Source organism: Camellia sinensis, chromosome 1 (assembly GCF_055761805.1).
Source record: "Camellia sinensis isolate YWXY chromosome 1, ASM5576180v1, whole genome shotgun sequence".
In the NCBI taxonomy this organism is placed as follows: domain Eukaryota; kingdom Viridiplantae; phylum Streptophyta; class Magnoliopsida; order Ericales; family Theaceae; genus Camellia; species Camellia sinensis.
The window spans coordinates 101,520,073-101,538,715 of NC_138961.1; the positions used below are offsets into that span (position 1 = coordinate 101,520,073).

Consider the following 18,643-nt stretch of genomic DNA (forward strand, 5'->3'; position numbering starts at 1 on the left):
TACAACAAAATTGAGTTTTTATGACTCTACATTAACGACATACAGTAAATGCAAGCCGTAGTTTTTCACTTTTACGACTTCCTTTTTTTGCATGTCGTAAATTATTTCCCAACCATGGCGTGTCTATTGCGTAGGCCGTGAATGCTAATAATGATGATTTTTTTACGGCTTGCAATGTTAGCCGTAAATAATAAAATGTTCTACGATGCGTATATGGCATGTTGTTAATACATCAACTATATACGACACACGTACACTAGCCGTTAAAAATATTAAACATTCACAGCGCACAAAAAGTCAGCCGTTAAAAATATTATACTTTTTACGACATACAAAAAGTCCGCCATTAAAAAATACATTTTTCACAACGCACATATGCTAGCCGTTAAAAATATTTTACTTTTCACGGCATGCAATTTTTGTCGTGACTAACATGACCAAAATAAAAATAGGTGCCAAAATGAAATACTCTGGCACCAAAATGGTAAAATGAAATACTCTATGAATTGGGCATAGCTCTCTCACTTTACAGATGCTATCTCAATCTGTTTGTCTCCCTCTCTCTCAGTCTCTCTCTCTGTCTCTCATGGCGATTTCAAGGTCCCGAACCAAAACCCTATGTTTTCTCCCTTTTTTCTAGATTGGAACTTGGAAGATCTTCACCATTCTTAGAAAAAGTTGGAGCTTTGTTTTTTTTTGTTCTTCTTAGCAGATCGTTACCCCCCTCTCCCTTTCTCTCTCAGCAAATCGTTGAAGAAGAAGAAAACATGACTGCATTGAGTGTAGCCACCAGACACTGCAAGAAAGCAATGAAATTGGGAATCTCTCTTACGCAGCGGCTTCAACTTCTCCAGATGGTTTGTCTTCTCTCATTTCTTGCTTCGATTTTTTATAAAACCCTAAAATTTGACAAACAATGGGTGTGTATATGTATATTGAATTTGATGATTGTAAAAATAGCAAGACAATGACGAAGAGGCCAGGATAAAGTTGCTGAGGAACAAGAGAGAGGCGGTGATGAAGCAGATGAGGCATGACATCGATGTACTTCTTCGGTCTGGTTAAGATGCCACTGCTCGCATTCGGGTATTTCTTCTTTAATTTTGATTCTTTCATTTCATCTCACTTTTATTGTTTTGTAATTAATCTGTGTGGAGCTAGCTATCCCTGAATTTGGTTTTGGGGTTTTTTTTGCCTTTTGAAATGGAAACTACATATTAGAGCATTTGCAACCATTTACCAATTTTTTTTCCATCTAATTTGATTCATAATTTGAGTAAAAAAAAAAGTTGATTTGAGGTTGAAGTCTTTTAGGTGGGAAGGTGTTGGTGATGATGGTTTGATGGTCTCATTGGAAATTATTTCAACATAAAAAACATCCATATTCACCAATTTTGTTGATAGAACTATCAAATTTTCTTTTTATAAATAATTTTTCTAGGCAGAAACAAACTTGTTCCAAAAAAAACCCAATCCTCCAAAACCTTTGGCCAATCAGATGAAGAATTCATGGTTTCATTTATAGAATCTCTTCCAATTGAACCCACATCACCGTCACAGTTTGGCAAAAACTATGTAAGATTGTATTTGAATTTTTGATGAGTTTTGGTGTTGGTGATTTTTTATTTTGTTATGTTAGTGGCTTTTATCAAATAGGGAATCTCTTTCAAAAAAAATCAAATGGGAATTTGTGTTGGGATTTTGGTGAATGGTTTGGTTATTTCACCTATGTATCTTGTCTATACTTTCATTTTTTTCTTGTGTTAGTTTGAAGGGCATCCCCTACTTTGGTTTGGTTTCAGTGAGTAATGTGAAGCAGTACACTTGAGAACTACTATTAATGAGACTTATAATAATATGCACTTTTACAACTTATATTAATGAGAATTATTTATGATGACATCGACTCAGAATTTTCATTATATCTATAGGTGTCCCATGTGGTATGGTTTCAATAGGACAAAATGATATGTTTATAGAAGTAATTATGCATTGGCTTCTGGATATTATGCCTTACTTTCACTGTTTCATGGGTATTAAGTGCCATTGTTTGTATTTATTTTGTGGTTCACATGCTTAAATACATTATTTTGTGTTTGAAGAATATAAAGTCCTATTTATAGAGTACAGAGGATGGTTAGTGATTTTTATATATTGCTAGCTGAATCAGTCATTCCTTCAGAGAATGAGTGGTTCTTCTTTTCTTCTCGTGGAAGGAAGTACCCAAATGGCTCAGAAAGTAAGAGAGAAACTGAATTTGGCTATTGGAAAGCCATTGGGAAAGAACGAAATGTGAAGTTAGGATCTAATTTGATTGGCACGAAAAGGACACTGGTGTTCCACATAGGTTGTGCACCAAAAGAGGAGTGGACAATATAGATAATGCATAAGTATTGTATGAATGGAAATCCTCAGGTGATGGTGTTAATACTTTTTGACAATATTTTGTATTCTCATAGATGGTTTGGTTATTTCACCAATGCATCTACCTATGTATCTTAGGCATTAATTAGTTTTTACTTTTAATTAGTACATGGGCAAAATTATAATTCTATTAGATGGAGTAAACAATACTAGTCATTATAATTTATTATTATTATTATTATTATTATTATTATTATTTATTTATTTATTTATTTATTTATTTATTTGAATAACTAAACTGTTTTTAGTAGCAAAGAGTAGACACAAATATTGCAGATGGCTGTGATGCTTTGAATCTGGGTGTGGCTGCTGATAGCCTTTGGTTGTTTTTATTTGTGGTGTTTGGCTTGGGGTTTGATCTTGTTGTAATATGCACCTCTGTGTTTTCTTTCTTAATCTATTTGATATTTTGATTCATGAATGGTGTAGATTTCTATTATACTTTCTATGTCATAAATTCCTCAAAAATCTCATCAAAATACACCCTTGACATAACATAGTATTTTGTGAAATTCATATTTTATTTGTTCCTCAATATTTACCCTATAGACACATCCCATTTTATTGGTACTTCACTTCAGCACTTCCCTGCTTATTGCTTGCTGCATATCCTTGCTAGCTATTTATTTATTTTTATGTGATTGTTCTTAATCTAAATTTCACTCAATGATTGGTCCATAGGTTGCTTTTAATAGGGAAATTGGCACCCCAAGTGTCACTCTTGAGGGTTATATATTTAGGTATAAATGCATTTTTTTTTTCCTGATATAATCAGAGCCACAGATTGCTGTGAATTTTGGGTGTTGGTTCCTTTATTGTGTTGGGTGTTGGTTCCTTTATTTTCATTTTGAACCACTTGTTTTGAGTTTGTCACACTGTCATCTCCATCACGATTGGATTCCTTTTCATTTTATATTGTATTCAATTGCTTTTGCTTTTGTGAGCCAACATAGTTTGACTTTAGACAGTGTAAGTGACCAAGTTATGGTTTCAAATGTTGTCCTCTCAAGTTGTTTATTTTCAATTTTATTATTTTTTTAATTTTTATATAGCTATGCAGGCTTAATTAGAAAGTTTTAATCATTGTCATGTCATCAGTATCTAGTGACAATTTCTTATATATTAAAAGCCAAAAAAGAAAGAAAAAAAGGGACATAAAGTCTGTGTTTCATTGTTTCATGCTAGATGATGGAACAGTGCAACTTTCTAATATTTCTATTGCTGCTTATTAAGGGATGGAATCAAGCTCTGAGCATGATAAAAAATGGAGATAGTTACTGTGCTTTGTATGCAAAATCAGTCCTTGACTGAACCCAACAAACAAACAATTGCACCTTCTTGATCCTATTCTTCATGAAACTGTTAATTTAGTATAGCGATCCCGGGTTTACCCTTGTTGTACAGTGATCCGGACATGTGTCCGTGGATGTTGGATGTTGTTTATTACCTTGTTTGCATCCTTTTTACTTTGTATATTGAGTATGGGATGTGTTGGGCAGGTTTGTTACAGGTTGGTTGTGTTTGGGAGCCTAGTGTTGCTGCCCAGATTTTTGGTCCTTCGCTCGAGCGAGGAGTCTGTCGCTCGAGCGAGAGTAGTGTTGCCCCGGTTCTGGACCTGAGAGTTGTAGTTTCTGGCTCGAGCAAGCTTTTCGTGGCTCGAGCGGTCTGGGTTTTTCTTCGCTCGATCGAGAACTTCTTGGCTCGAGCGAGAGTTTTCTGTGTCTGGTCGCTCGAGCGACCAATCCTTCGCTCGAGCGAGCGTGTTTTATATCAGCGGACAGCAGCGTCTAAAACATCACTTTTTCAGTCCTTTTCTTTGATTAAACCCTAAATCCGACACCCTCTCTCTCTAAACTTGCACTCTCTCTAAGATTTGATCTCCCTAGGGTGTGAATCTAGCCTAGGGCCTTTGTTAAAAAGATAGAGGGCGTTGAGAGCTTCGATTTAATCTGAAAAAGTTTGGATTTGGAGCAAGTTGATCTTGGAGTCTTCATCTCCTTTGTGGCTTAAACTTCGAGGTAGGGATATCCTACTCCTCTCTATGGGTTTTGTCTTTAAATTTTGGTATTTTGAGATGTTGGGCTTGGTTTGGTAATTTTGTGAAAGTTTGGGGCTTTTGTGTAATTTTACAAAAGTTGGGGTTTTATTCATAATAAACCTAGATGCATGTTTGGCATAGAAAAATAGAATGATTGTTGAATCATTGATGAAAATGGGACCTAAGGGTTGAAATGGTAATTATGAAAAATGGCCTAATTACATTGTTTAATTAATTGGGATAATTAATTGGTGAGAAATGAGGAAATGAAATGTTGATTGAATATCCATTTGTGCATTTATTTTCTGTTTTAGAAATAACTGCTTTGGGCTATCGGTGGAGGATAGTCGAGATTGTTGTAGACAATGCATGATGATTAGGTAAACGGAAACTAATCAATGGAATGTGTCATGGAACTTGACGGTTGATAGAATACATTAATTGTGTGTATTGTGTGATTGTATATAGAACCAATGTGTTTATATACGTTATGTGTAGAGGAGGAGATAGGGGATGTACTCCGCGGTTTAGGGGAAGATAGGGGATGGACCTCTAAACCGGATAGGTATTTGGAGGAGATAGGGGATGTACTCCGTAGACAGAGCTCATATGCTTGTCTAGAGAAGTGAAGATAGAGCTCATATGCTTATCTTTGTGAAGTGAAGTGTGGATACAGCTTGTATGCTTATCTGTGGATATTGTTGATATACATATCTGTTGTAGAGTGTGGATACAGCTTGTATGCTTATCTGTGGATATTGTTGATATACATATCTGTTGAGAATGTGGATATAGCTTTTATGCTTATCTGAATGTGAGATATAGTTTTTATACATATCTGTGGAAATGGTGATAGAGCTAGCATGCTTATCTGTTGAAAAAGGGAAAATGAAAAGTAATTGGGACTTGTAAGTCATTGACATAAATATGTAATTTATGTGATTGTATCAGTGTTGACCAACTATCAATTGCTAATGTTTTAGTCATTGTCCATGGTTGGTTTAGTGTATTTCTACTGGGCTGTGGCTCACCCTATATGGGAATATCATTTTCAGGTACAGGAAGCATGCCACCTCCAAGGACATAGCTGGGAGGCTAGTGGCGGGCATAGTTTTGTCGTTTTACTTTTGATGTATTACATGTAATTTCAAGCCAAGGGCTTAATGTGTAAACGAGTTAGAACTCTTTGTTGTAACCAAGTGTTAACTTGGAAAGCTGTAAGCCCGTAGGGCATTTTGTTATGAGGTTAACATGTAATACTTATGTCTTGGAATTCTAATGAATGAAAGGAATGCGGTTAGTTTATATGTAAATGCATGTCTTATCTGATGGGTTTAATGTTATTATTTTGAGGGCGTTACAACTTGGTATCAGAGCGTACCGGGTTCGAATACTTTGGGTACGTGGGAAGTGATTAGGATCACAATGGGTTTGTCTCGCTTGATAGAGATGTAGATGTAGTACCATATGCTATGTGCTTAAGTGATAACATGCTTATGTGACTATGTGGGTATGGGATTTAATTTCTAGGATGTTGATTGGATCCTTGAGTTTCTGGGAGTCTTGTTGGAAAGGCACTTGATCAATGCTATTTCTAACCGGAACTCTAGTAACGCCTTGGGACTATCATTATCCGGAAATGAAATTCGTAAGTGCTTATGTGTTTATGTGCTTATGTGGAGTGAATTACACTTGTCCATGCATTAGGACGTGAGTGTTTAGTTTCGGCACACCTATGAATGTGCTAACGTTCTGTGTTACCTTTATTAGGATGTCAGGACGAGGAAGAGGTGCTAGGCGTGGTAGACCTGCGAGGCAGGAAGTACCGTTACAGGGTGAGATTCCGGCAATGCAGGAGGGAGTTGGGCAGGCCAATGTGGCCGAGCCAGTGGGTCAGCAGGCTATGGGTGCCTTGGCCAGAGAGATAGCAGGAGCTTTAGGTATTCTTAGAGCTGGGAATCAGGCAGCTGAGACAGGGCCTTCCTTCTTGAAGAGGGAGTTCTTCCGGTGTAATCCGGACGAGTTTATCGGGGATCCTAAAGAACCGCTTAAGGCAGATGAATGGCCCGAACAGACAATGAAGACGTTTGAGATGCTTGGCATCGAGGACGGAGCACTGAAAGTGACCTTGGCATCCTTTCAACTGAAGGGAGATGCGGGTCAATGGTGGAAGTACGAGAAAGCTCGTGTTGGTGGTACTTGGGAGGCGTTTGTGAATGCTTTTCAGGAGAGGTTTTTATCAGCAGCAGCTAGGGAGAAGCTGAGGGATCAGTTTAGCCGGCTTAATCAGCAGGGCTTGTCAGTGGCCGAGTTTGAGGCTACTTTTACCAGTCTGTCTAGGTTTGCACCTGAACTGGTGGCGTCTGAGGAACGCCGTTGCTATGAGTTTGAGCGGAAGTTGAGGCGGGGCCTCAAGTTGAGAATTGGTGGGTCTTATATTCGAGAGTATAGACACCTAGTGGACGCTGCAGCTCATATGGAGCTTATGATGCAGGAGGAGGATGAGGGTCAGGGAGGCTCCAAGAGGAGCCAAGATAGTCAGAGTGATGGCAGGAGACAGAAGGGTAATAACCCTCAGCAGTCTCAGGGTGCAGTCTCTAGATCGACCTTTCCAGTGCCGAGTGTAGGCTCGGGGAGAGGCAGTCAGGGGGAATTCACTTGTTACAAGTGTGGCCAGATGGGTCACAAGGTTTCAGTTTGCCCGCAGAAGGGTGGGGGTCAGAAAGCTGCTTCTTCTTCAGCTAGACCGCAGAGTCAGAGTTTGGGCAGGGGGCAGCTCTTGACTTGTTATCAGTGTGGACAATCTGGGCACATGAAGAGGTTTTGCCCACAGTTGAGTGCCACTTCGGGAGCGTCTGGTTCTAGGCAGACGCAGGGTTTTCAGCCAGCTCAGTCTGTGCAGGCCTCGAGGGCCAATCCGGGAGCTTCGTCATCCCAGTCTGTGCAACAGTCTTTTGCTCCGAGAGGTGAGCAGGTAGACCAGGGGCCTACGGGGCGCGTGTATGCTGTTACCGCGCAGGATTTAGTACCAGCTCCATCAGTAGTGAGAGGTACTTTTCTGTTTTGCAACTCAGTTGCTAGTGTGTTGATAGACACGGGTGCATCTCATTCTTTTGTATCTGCTGCATTTGCATCTGTTTTGGAATTGGAGTTAGCACAGTTAGCATCTCCTATTTGTGTGGTATCGCCTTTGGGTGGTGAGTTGATCCTGAAACAGGGTGTTAGAGGATGTGATATAGAGGTCGCCGATTATAGGCTTCCTTTTCCGTTTGTTGTCATGCCCATGAAGGGTTTTGATGTTATTTTGGGTATGGACTGGTTATCGTCATACCGGGCTGTTATTGATTGCTACCGCTAGAGGGTTACATTGTGTACCTTGAGCGGGGAGTGGTTCCATTTCTTGGGAGACCGGGTTGGTAGTGTTTTGCCACCGGGGTATGATTCGCGAGGGCGAAGTGAGCTTAGTAGTCTACTTGCTAGCTTTGAGAGTGGTGAGAGTGGTGAGACCCAGGTTGTGTTACCGAGGGTGGTTTGTGAGTATTCGGATGTTTTTCCCGAAGATCTTGTTAGTTTGCCACCTCACCGAGAGATAGAGTTCTCTATTGATTTAGTGCCTGGTACGGCGCCGATTTCTATGGCACCTTACCGTTTTGCTCCAGCAGAGTTGGTTGAGTTGAAAGTTCAGCTTCAGGAATTGCTCGATAAGGGCTTTGTTCGCCCTAGTGTTTCACCGTGGGGAGCACCGGCCCTCTTTGTTAAAAAGAAAGATGGTGCCTTGAGATTGTGTATAGACTACCGGAAGTTGAATCGGGCTACGGTTAAGAATAAGTATCCTATGCCCCGTATAGATGATTTGTTTGACCAGTTGAAGGGTTCCCGTTGTTTCTCTAAGATAGACTTGAGATCGGGTTACCATCAGTTGAGGGTCAGGGAGGAAGATATTCCTAAGACGGCATTCCGTACGCGGTATGGCCATTACGAGTTTCTGGTGATGCCATTCGGGCTTACCAATGCACCGGCAGTCTTTATGGACTTGATGAACCGGATTTTCCGGGAGTTCTTAGACCGATTTGTGGTCGTCTTCGTGGACGACATTCTTATCTATTCGCCTTCTGAGGAGGAGCACGAGGCACACTTGAGAGTGGTGCTTGAGTTACTTAGAGCCCATAGACTGTATGCCAAGTTTGGGAAGTGTGAGTTCTGGCTGGGGGAAGTCAAATTCTTAGGCCATGTGGTATCCGGGGAAGGGGTGTCTGTTGATACATCCAAGGTTGAGGCAGTGCAAGATTGGGCACAGCCTAAGAGTGTATTTGAGATCCGCAGTTTTCTGGGATTAGCTGGGTATTACCGTCGGTTTGTGAAAGATTTCTCCAGGTTAGCGTCACCGTTGACTAGACTGACTCGGAAAGGAGTCAAGTTTGTGTGGAGTGAGACTTGTGAAAAGTCGTTTCAAGAACTGAAAGTTAGATTGACCACCGCTCCGGTGTTGATTATTCCGGAGAGAGGGTTGGGTTATGCGGTTTATTGTGATGCCTCACGAGAGGGTTTGGGTTGTGTGTTGATGCAAGAGGGGAAAGTGGTAGCTTATGGCTCACGTCAGTTGAAAATACACGAGAAGAATTACCCCACACACGACCTAGAGTTAGCAGCTGTGATCTTTGCCTTGAAAATCTGGAGGCACTACCTTTATGGTGAGAGGTTCGAGGTATTCTCGGATCATAAGAGTTTGAAGTATCTGTTTACACAGAGAGACTTGAATTTGAGGCAGAGGAGATGGATGGAGTTCATCAAGGATTATGATTTTGAGTTGCATTATCATCCGGGAAAGGCCAATGTTGTGGCCGATGCCCTTAGTAGGAAAACCATTAGTGATGTAGCTTGTATAGCCATCCGGGAATGGGAGATGTTGGGAGCACTTGGCGAGTTTGATTTGCTACTGGGCGAATCTGTTGAGGCTGCGGCCTTGTTTTCTGTTGTTGCGCAGCCTACACTTGTGATTAGAGTGTTAGAGGCACAGAGAGGTGACCTTGAGGTAGAATCCCTCCGAGAGAAGATCTCCAGTGGGAAAGTTGAGAAGGGTTTGACGGTGTATCCCGACCTGAGTGTGAGATACCGAAACCGTTTGTTTGTACCGGAGTCTTGCCGAGAGGAAGTACTCCGAGAGTTTCACCATTCGCGCCTTGCGGTGCATCCGGGAGGTACTAAGATGTATCAGGATTTGGGTCGCCAGTTTTGGTGGCGGGGTATGAAGAGAGATGTGGCTGTTTTCGTATCGAAATGCCTTACTTGCCAGCAAGTGAAGGCCGAGCATCAGAGGCCAGCGGGTTTGTTGTAACCCTTGCCTATTGCCGAGTGGAAGTGGGAGCATGTCACTATGGACTTCGTTGTAGGTCTTCCGAGGACTCAACGGGGTAGTGATGCTATTTGGGTGGTTGTAGACCGGTTGACTAAGTCGGCGCACTTTATTCCTATGCGCGTGAGAGATTCGGTAGATCATCTTGCCGACTTATATATTCGGGACGTAGTGAGATTGCACGGGGTCCCAGTGACGATTGTCTCAGATAGAGATCCTCGTTTTACTGCTAGGTTGTGGCAGAGTTTGCAGAGTGCACTGGGCACTAAGTTGACCTTTAGTACGGCTTATCATCCTCAGACTGACGGGCAGTCCGAACGTACTATTCAAATCCTCGAGGATATGCTTCGGGGTTGTGTCCTGGACTTCAGTGGGACGTGGGAGAGGCACTTGCCATTGGTAGAGTTTGCCTACAACAACAGTTTTCAGTCTAGCATCGGTATGGCACCGTTTGAGGCCTTGTATGGCCGACCGTGTAGGTCTCCAGTTTGTTGGGCCGAGGTGGGTGATGCACCTTTGTTGGGTCCGGAGTTGGTTAGGGAGACGACGGAGAAAGTTGAGCTTATCCGTAGGAGGCTTGTTACAGCCCAGAGTCGACAAAAGAGTTATGCCGACCGTAGGAGGAGGCCTTTGGCGTTTGAGGTAGGTGATCATGTCTTTCTGAAGATATCACCTAGGCGAGGCTTGATGAGGTTTGGAAAGAGTGGGAAGTTATCCCCTCGGTTTATAGGTCCTTTTGAGATCCTTGAGAGGATTGGTGAGGTTGCTTATCGGTTGGCCTTACCGCCGCAGTTGTCCGGGGTACATGACGTGTTTCATGTGAGTATGCTTCGGAAGTATGAGCCAGATCCATCACATGTGTTGGATTGGGCTGATTTAGAGGTAGATGAGGATGCCTCGTATGAGGAGAGACCGGTTCGGGTCTTGGATAGGCGGGATCAGGTCCTGCGTGGCAAGACCATTCCTTTGGTGAAAGTCTTGTGGAAACATCACGGAGTGGAGGAAGCCACTTGGGAACGTGAGTTGGAAGTCCGAGAGAAATATCCGGACTTGTTTATTGATATGTAATTTTGTATTTAAATTTTACATTTTGTTGAACTTAAGAGCTTTTATATATGTCTTAAGTTGTGAAACATTAAAAATGTTTTAGCTATTGGAAGTATGTTTTGGAACTTGCCTCATATGGAAGTTGAATGTAACATTATAGGTGTTAAGTATATTGTTGACATTGGAAAGTTAGTGCATAATGTTGATGCATGTTGATAATACATATGTTGTTTACATATTGTGATATGTCTCTTGTTAAAGGGATGGGATGACCGGTAATGGGTCGAATTGTTGAATGTTAAATTGTAACATTGTTTAAAATGGAGGAAAACCTGTTTTTGAAAACTTGTGCTTAATTTCGGGGGCGAAATTCTTTAAGAGGGGGAGGTTATAGCGATCCCGGGTTTACCCTTGTTGTACAGTGATCCGGACATGTGTCCGTGGATGTTGGATGTTGTTTATTACCTTGTTTGCATCCTTTTTACTTTGTATATTGAGTATGGGATGTGTTGGGCAGGTTTGTTACAGGTTGGTTGTGTTTGGGAGCCTAGTGTTGCTGCCCAGATTTTTGGTCCTTCGCTCGAGCGAGGAGTCTGTCGCTCGAGCGAGAGTAGTGTTGCCCCGGTTCTGGACCTGAGAGTTGTAGTTTCTGGCTCGAGCAAGCTTTTCGTGGCTCGAGCGGTCTGGGTTTTTCTTCGCTCGATCGAGAACTTCTTGGCTCGAGCGAGAGTTTTCTGTGTCTGGTCGCTCGAGCGACCAATCCTTCGCTCGAGCGAGCGTGTTTTATATCAGCGGACAGCAGCGTCTAAAACATCACTTTTTCAGTCCTTTTCTTTGATTAAACCCTAAATCCGACACCCTCTCTCTCTAAACTTGCACTCTCTCTAAGATTTGATCTCCCTAGGGTGTGAATCTAGCCTAGGGCCTTTGTTAAAAAGATAGAGGGCGTTGAGAGCTTCGATTTAATCTGAAAAAGTTTGGATTTGGAGCAAGTTGATCTTGGAGTCTTCATCTCCTTTGTGGCTTAAACTTCGAGGTAGGGATATCCTACTCCTCTCTATGGGTTTTGTCTTTAAATTTTGGTATTTTGAGATGTTGGGCTTGGTTTGGTAATTTTGTGAAAGTTTGGGGCTTTTGTGTAATTTTACAAAAGTTGGGGTTTTATTCATAATAAACCTAGATGCATGTTTGGCATAGAAAAATAGAATGATTGTTGAATCATTGATGAAAATGGGACCTAAGGGTTGAAATGGTAATTATGAAAAATGGCCTAATTACATTGTTTAATTAATTGGGATAATTAATTGGTGAGAAATGAGGAAATGAAATGTTGATTGAATATCCATTTGTGCATTTATTTTCTGTTTTAGAAATAACTGCTTTGGGCTATCGGTGGAGGATAGTCGAGATTGTTGTAGACAATGCATGATGATTAGGTAAACGGAAACTAATCAATGGAATGTGTCATGGAACTTGACGGTTGATAGAATACATTAATTGTGTGTATTGTGTGATTGTATATAGAACCAATGTGTTTATATACGTTATGTGTAGAGGAGGAGATAGGGGATGTACTCCGCGGTTTAGGGGAAGATAGGGGATGGACCTCTAAACCGGATAGGTATTTGGAGGAGATAGGGGATGTACTCCGTAGACAGAGCTCATATGCTTGTCTAGAGAAGTGAAGATAGAGCTCATATGCTTATCTTTGTGAAGTGAAGTGTGGATACAGCTTGTATGCTTATCTGTGGATATTGTTGATATACATATCTGTTGTAGAGTGTGGATACAGCTTGTATGCTTATCTGTGGATATTGTTGATATACATATCTGTTGAGAATGTGGATATAGCTTTTATGCTTATCTGAATGTGAGATATAGTTTTTATACATATCTGTGGAAATGGTGATAGAGCTAGCATGCTTATCTGTTGAAAAAGGGAAAATGAAAAGTAATTGGGACTTGTAAGTCATTGACATAAATATGTAATTTATGTGATTGTATCAGTGTTGACCAACTATCAATTGCTAATGTTTTAGTCATTGTCCATGGTTGGTTTAGTGTATTTCTACTGGGCTGTGGCTCACCCTATATGGGAATATCATTTTCAGGTACAGGAAGCATGCCACCTCCAAGGACATAGCTGGGAGGCTAGTGGCGGGCATAGTTTTGTCGTTTTACTTTTGATGTATTACATGTAATTTCAAGCCAAGGGCTTAATGTGTAAACGAGTTAGAACTCTTTGTTGTAACCAAGTGTTAACTTGGAAAGCTGTAAGCCCGTAGGGCATTTTGTTATGAGGTTAACATGTAATACTTATGTCTTGGAATTCTAATGAATGAAAGGAATGCGGTTAGTTTATATGTAAATGCATGTCTTATCTGATGGGTTTAATGTTATTATTTTGAGGGCGTTACATTTAGGAAGGTTGTTCTAATTGTCATAATTCTTTAAAGCTCAATTCAATGAGCTAGTGAATGTTTATTCAAAATTCAAATACACATATCCTCGGAATAGGTTCTTATTAAATTAAGCCCCTAAAAAAAATTATCTTTATAATTTAGTTTTATGTTATTAAGCTCAAGCATATTTTAGTCTAATATTGTAAGACTCTTTTTAGGTATGTTCTGTAATATTAACCTACTCTCATCTAATACAGTTGGCAGGTTATCAGCCTTGTTGAAGCTATTGGGTATGTTGTTGTTGTGGATAAGTTGTTTACTGTTTAGAATAAATCTTATGGATAACCAACAATTTTGGTGGCAAAATCTGTGAAAGGAGAGGAAAGTTGTTGTGCTGACACCTAACATGCCAAATGTCCTATCTCATGTTTTTGTGTGAGAAAGAAATAGCAAGGTAAAATTCACTATCATTCTGTAAAATTTTTTTTTGTTTGTTTTTCTTGTTTTCTCAATGGGCAGCTGTTGAAATGAGTGACACTGATGTGTGATAGATGTGATTTATGTGGATTTCGATTCTTTTACAATTTTTTTTTATTCATTTTTCTGCATTTATTTTACCAACAACATTAGCAATAGACCGTTGAGCCATAACCTGACCCAATCCCACTAAAAACAAGTCAGTTAGCACTTGGTACTTCTCAATCAAATGAACCATTTCTCATAGAATTTTGATCAGAAACAAGGAGACGAAGCAAAAAAAAAAAAAAAAATCCATCATCTAAAACCACCCTTCTTTACATTTTATCAATACGTTGACGCCAAAACTTTGCAATTTGCAAACTAGGTTGGTCGTTGTTTCCAAATTCCAAAAAGTTGTTATCAATAGGTTTCATCTTTTGTCCCGTCCTTTGTAATCCTTGTTTTATGGTTATAGAGATCTATTTGAGTGGATTGACCTTGAACAACTGTAGTTCTAGCATTCGTTGCTTTTTATGGATCAGGTTAGCACATTGTGGTTTCTCCTCTATTATCTACTTTGTTTATTTGTACTTTTTCTACTTCATTTATTATGTATCTATGTTAGTCAAAATTTCTCTTTCCAATTTGAATTTAACCTCAAGATAATGGAATTAATTTTAATGTGCGAGTAGTGAGCACCATGACAAGTATATCAAACTTCTGGTTGCCCTTGTACTACCATCCAGATCTCTGTTAAGAGAAATTTTGAAGTCTATTTGATGACTCAGAATAAGTGAAGGCTAGAGAAATTTAAACTCAAAGGCTAGAAAAATTATAATACTTAGGCAGTTTTGAGGTTTAAAATTGGTTTATCAAACTATATGTTTAAACTACATTTGTTAGGCATTCTAATAACTCAACCATAGACTCTTTCTATTTTTTTGGCAAAAGTTCCAAATTTTGTGTAAGATATTATACAAAGAATATATAGTGCATTAAAGCCATGGAGTGTATCAATTGGTTCCAGATTACGATGCAGTAGTAAAATACATTCTGTTTTGATTCCCTGTTCTAATAAATTTTTGTTCCAATTTTTCTACAATAGTACAATTATAGTGGTATCCTAGTTAGAATCAATAGTGAAACATTAGAAGGTATTTCTGAACCAGAAAATGGAATTGTGCATGATGAATCTCAAGTGGATATTGTTTCAAGCTGGAATATTGCTGAAAACTTACCCAAGGCAACTCAGGTAGTCACCCAACTATTGTTTTTCTATGTTACTAGTACTTTTAAGATATAAGTGATATTGAAACAATACTTTATGCAATTTAATATGGCATAGTTAAATTGATTCATTTAGTTACAAGCTTCATCAGCTACCATGTATTATTTTATATGATCTTCTTTCTTCATATTCTGACTGATATCACTATCTTTTGGTCTATTATACAGGATCACTTCATTTTGATTGTCTCTCATTTACATAAATACCTAACCCTATTGAGTTATCATATATATAGAAAATAAGAATTCATTCTTTGTTATGTCTAATTATATCTGGCTGTTGACTTTATAAATCAAACTTTTGGCAGTGTTTGGGAAGCTTGGCCACAGGCTATTTTAGCCTTAATTATAAAAAAAAAAAGCCTTTTAGCCCCTAAAACCCATTGATTTAAAAAAAAAAAATATATATATATATATATAGGGCGCAGCTTACACTGTCAACGTGACAGTGTAGGCACAAGGATTGACAACTCAATCATTTCAAAGAGTAAATGATAATTTCGCCCCTTCAAACTTATTTTGAAAAAAATGAGGTTAGGGACAAATTTGTCATTTCAGCCTCAAACATCATTTCAAACACATTTTTTAATACACAACCCAAATAAAATTCATGCTATATTCCCAAACACAAAAACTAAAATAGCTTACTAAAATAGCCAAAAAGTCAAAAAGCCTAAAAAATAGCCATTTCCCAAACACCCACTTTATCTGCACATGTAATTTAGTACTTAATTAACTTCATTTATACAGGTGGGTTAGCAATTGTAGTTGACATGCCTCTTAACAATTTTCCATCTACAGTTTCTAAAGAAACTTTTGAACTCAAGGTATGGATGGTTGAACTCAACTTTGGTTGACATGCCTCTTAGCTTCACTTTTTAATTAGGTAGTTAGAAGCTTTGCTTCACTTTCATATTCTTCTTGTACGAAAACTTGACCAACTATTGCCTTTTCTTGTTATATTTTTTCCATCTACAAAACAGATCAAGGCTACGGCAAAGAGGATCTATGTTGACGTTGGTATGCTCTTAGAACTATACATGAGAAATCTCATATTTTAATCACTTGTTTTAATCATAGTAAGGTTGTGCTGCAATGTTAGTAATTTTAGGTAGCAAAGAGAGATGTAGGAATGTATGGCAAAAAGAAAATAAAACTAAGGAATATGTTTTTGTTGAAAAACTATTTAGTTTACTGGAAAACAATATGCTAGAAAATAAAGCATAGACTTTCTTGTGATGCTTTGTTATGTTAAATTAGCATGAAGCACTCACTTAATTTAAGTAATTGAAAAGGTGTGATGCAAGGAGAATGATTTTATCTTATATTTATTTAATTTCTATATCAAACATGAAAGAAGAAGTTCCACTTGCTAAAACCATCATATTGGGCTATTGCTGTGTAGTACTGATGGACAAGGACCACATGAATTTTAGGTGTACTTGGATTTGGTGTATGTTTGTTTGTGCACATAGAAAGTGCTTGTATGCAGTTTTACAGGCATATTATACGCTCACTAAAATGCTCAATTATGATATTTTCCCAATTGATTCTTGTGTCTTTTAGAGTAAATTTGAAGCTTACTTCATGTGTTATCTCTCTTGTTTTCTTTCATCTATCCAAAAGCATATGATTTCATTTAGCTTAGTATTATCACTTTAACATTAGCTTCACGTGGTTTCTACTCATGCTTATTTGTTATTGTGGTATTGAGTAAAGCATTTACACAAAAAACAAAAAAGGTTATTAAAATATTCTCTTAAATTATATTTTTCTTTTTAACGTTGCTGTAAAGTTTCCACATGGTCGGTGATTTTCTTTTTATTTTATTTCTTTCATTTTTTTGGTGTTTTCCTCTTGGCTCATTGTGAACTCCCCCTCTAAATTGTCAAAATTAGTGCCTGAATCAACTTTATTGTTTAAAATTGTCATAAATCTATTTTGTCATTCTAAAATCTCTTTTGCCAGGTCATAAGTGGACTTGAGGCCGGGGCCTAATTCATAAATCTCTTTTGTTTTGATAAATGCAGGTTTGAAGCAATGCGGTAAGAGTCGCAAGCTTAGATGGGCACCTTTGTCACAGTGATAGGAGCATGTGGGTTTGCTGTAGCTGCAACTGTTATAGGAATTGTTGCCTATAGTTTTCAATAATCTCTTAATAGTTTTGGAGATGTTTAGAAACTTAGATATGCATAGTTTTGGATGGTTTAAACTTTTTGGACAGTTTAGAACTTAAGGATATAGTTTTCGAATGTTTGAAATGTATAGACAATTGTTGAATGTTTATGATTTATGGGTATAGTTTATTTTTGATGTTTCAAATATTATTTTGGTGGTTGATTAATGTTTTGTGATGCTCGGTTGTAATATTTGTTAGATTGTACAAAATTAGTCAAATAGAACCTGCTGAATTTTATTTTATTTTTTTTAAAAAAAAAATGCATATTCCACTGCAGGCATAATAAGTTGTTGTATTACATATTTTACGGCGTGCAATCAGCGTTGTTATTTGTCTTACTAATTACGGCGTGCAAAAGTAGTCGTAAAAAAAGTAACAATGACGTACAAAATTTGCCGTTAAATAGTTTTTAACTGCTTATTCTAACATGTTGTAGAAAAAGTAACGACAACGCACAAAATCTGTCGTTAAGTAGTTTTTAATGGCATACGAAGCATGTCGTTGAAAGCGAATAACTTTCCATGACTGGTCATAATATGACGTGCACTGCACGTCGTAGAAGGGTTTTTATGGCATGCATTGCGCGCCGTAAAAACCAGTTTTTTGTTGTAGTGAATATCTTTTTTCTTAAATTTTAATTGATTATTAATATCTTTTTTTTTTTAATAAGATTTAAATTTGGACTTATCAATTCGAAAATTTTGTGAATGGACTTCTGACCTAATTGCCCTAATAGAATAGACTTACTTCAATACTTGTATTGTAACGCCCTCAAAAATATACCCATTATATATCGTTGACATACATTGTTTAAAGAGAACACTTTAATAATTCCTTATAATGTCCATCAGAGTCTTACAAATAATAAAAGCATTACATGCAACATCAAAGTAAATGCCCTACCGGCTTACATCTTTCCAAGTCAACACTTGGACACAAAGTATGAGTTCTAACTCAAATAAAAATAAAGCCCTAGGCTTGAGTGTTTACATGTATTAACAATGAAAAACAAATAACTAAAAGTAGTCTTCCAAAATCCAAGTCCTTCCAAGCTAAGTCCTTGGATGTAGCTTATCACCTGAACCTGAAAATGATGTTCCCATAAAGGGTGTGCTACAGCCCAGTAGAAATATACTAAACCACATATAAGCAATGAATAAAGCAATGGCATTCAACAGATGGTTAACCAAGATAGTCCATTACTTCATTTTACAGTCTTATAACACTATTGTCTAAAACTCATTTTACCTTCCAATTTTATCAACATGGCTCAGAACCTGGCCAAACTTACAACAGTGAATTACATATATCATATTCACATCCTTCCATTATCAACAAACAAATGAGACTCAAGCTCAAATCAAAACACTTCATACTTCCAGATTGATACACATTTTAGTGCTGTATCAATAAAACACTTCTATAAATAAGCACACATAAAAGTGATGCTAATG

General features: G+C 38.4%; 2 long non-coding RNA genes across 3 annotated transcripts; both read left to right on the forward strand.

Annotated features, from left to right (window-relative positions):
• Positions 1-524: 524 nt before the first annotated feature.
• Positions 525-14,022, forward strand: LOC114306609 (uncharacterized). The gene is made up of 3 exons (XR_014328328.1): positions 525-857; positions 961-1,086; positions 13,522-14,022. It is a non-coding gene; the product is annotated as an uncharacterized LOC114306609 (long non-coding RNA).
• A 3-nt stretch (positions 14,023-14,025) lies between these two features.
• LOC145789878 (uncharacterized) lies at positions 14,026-17,299 on the forward strand. 2 transcript variants are annotated; one of them, XR_014328332.1, is made up of 4 exons: positions 14,026-14,975; positions 15,761-15,837; positions 15,994-16,030; positions 17,041-17,299. It is a non-coding gene; the product is annotated as an uncharacterized LOC145789878 (long non-coding RNA). The 2 variants fall into 2 exon arrangements; XR_014328330.1 differs by lacking the exon at positions 14,026-14,975 and having other exon boundaries at positions 15,659-15,837.
• Positions 17,300-18,643: the final 1,344 nt, after the last annotated feature.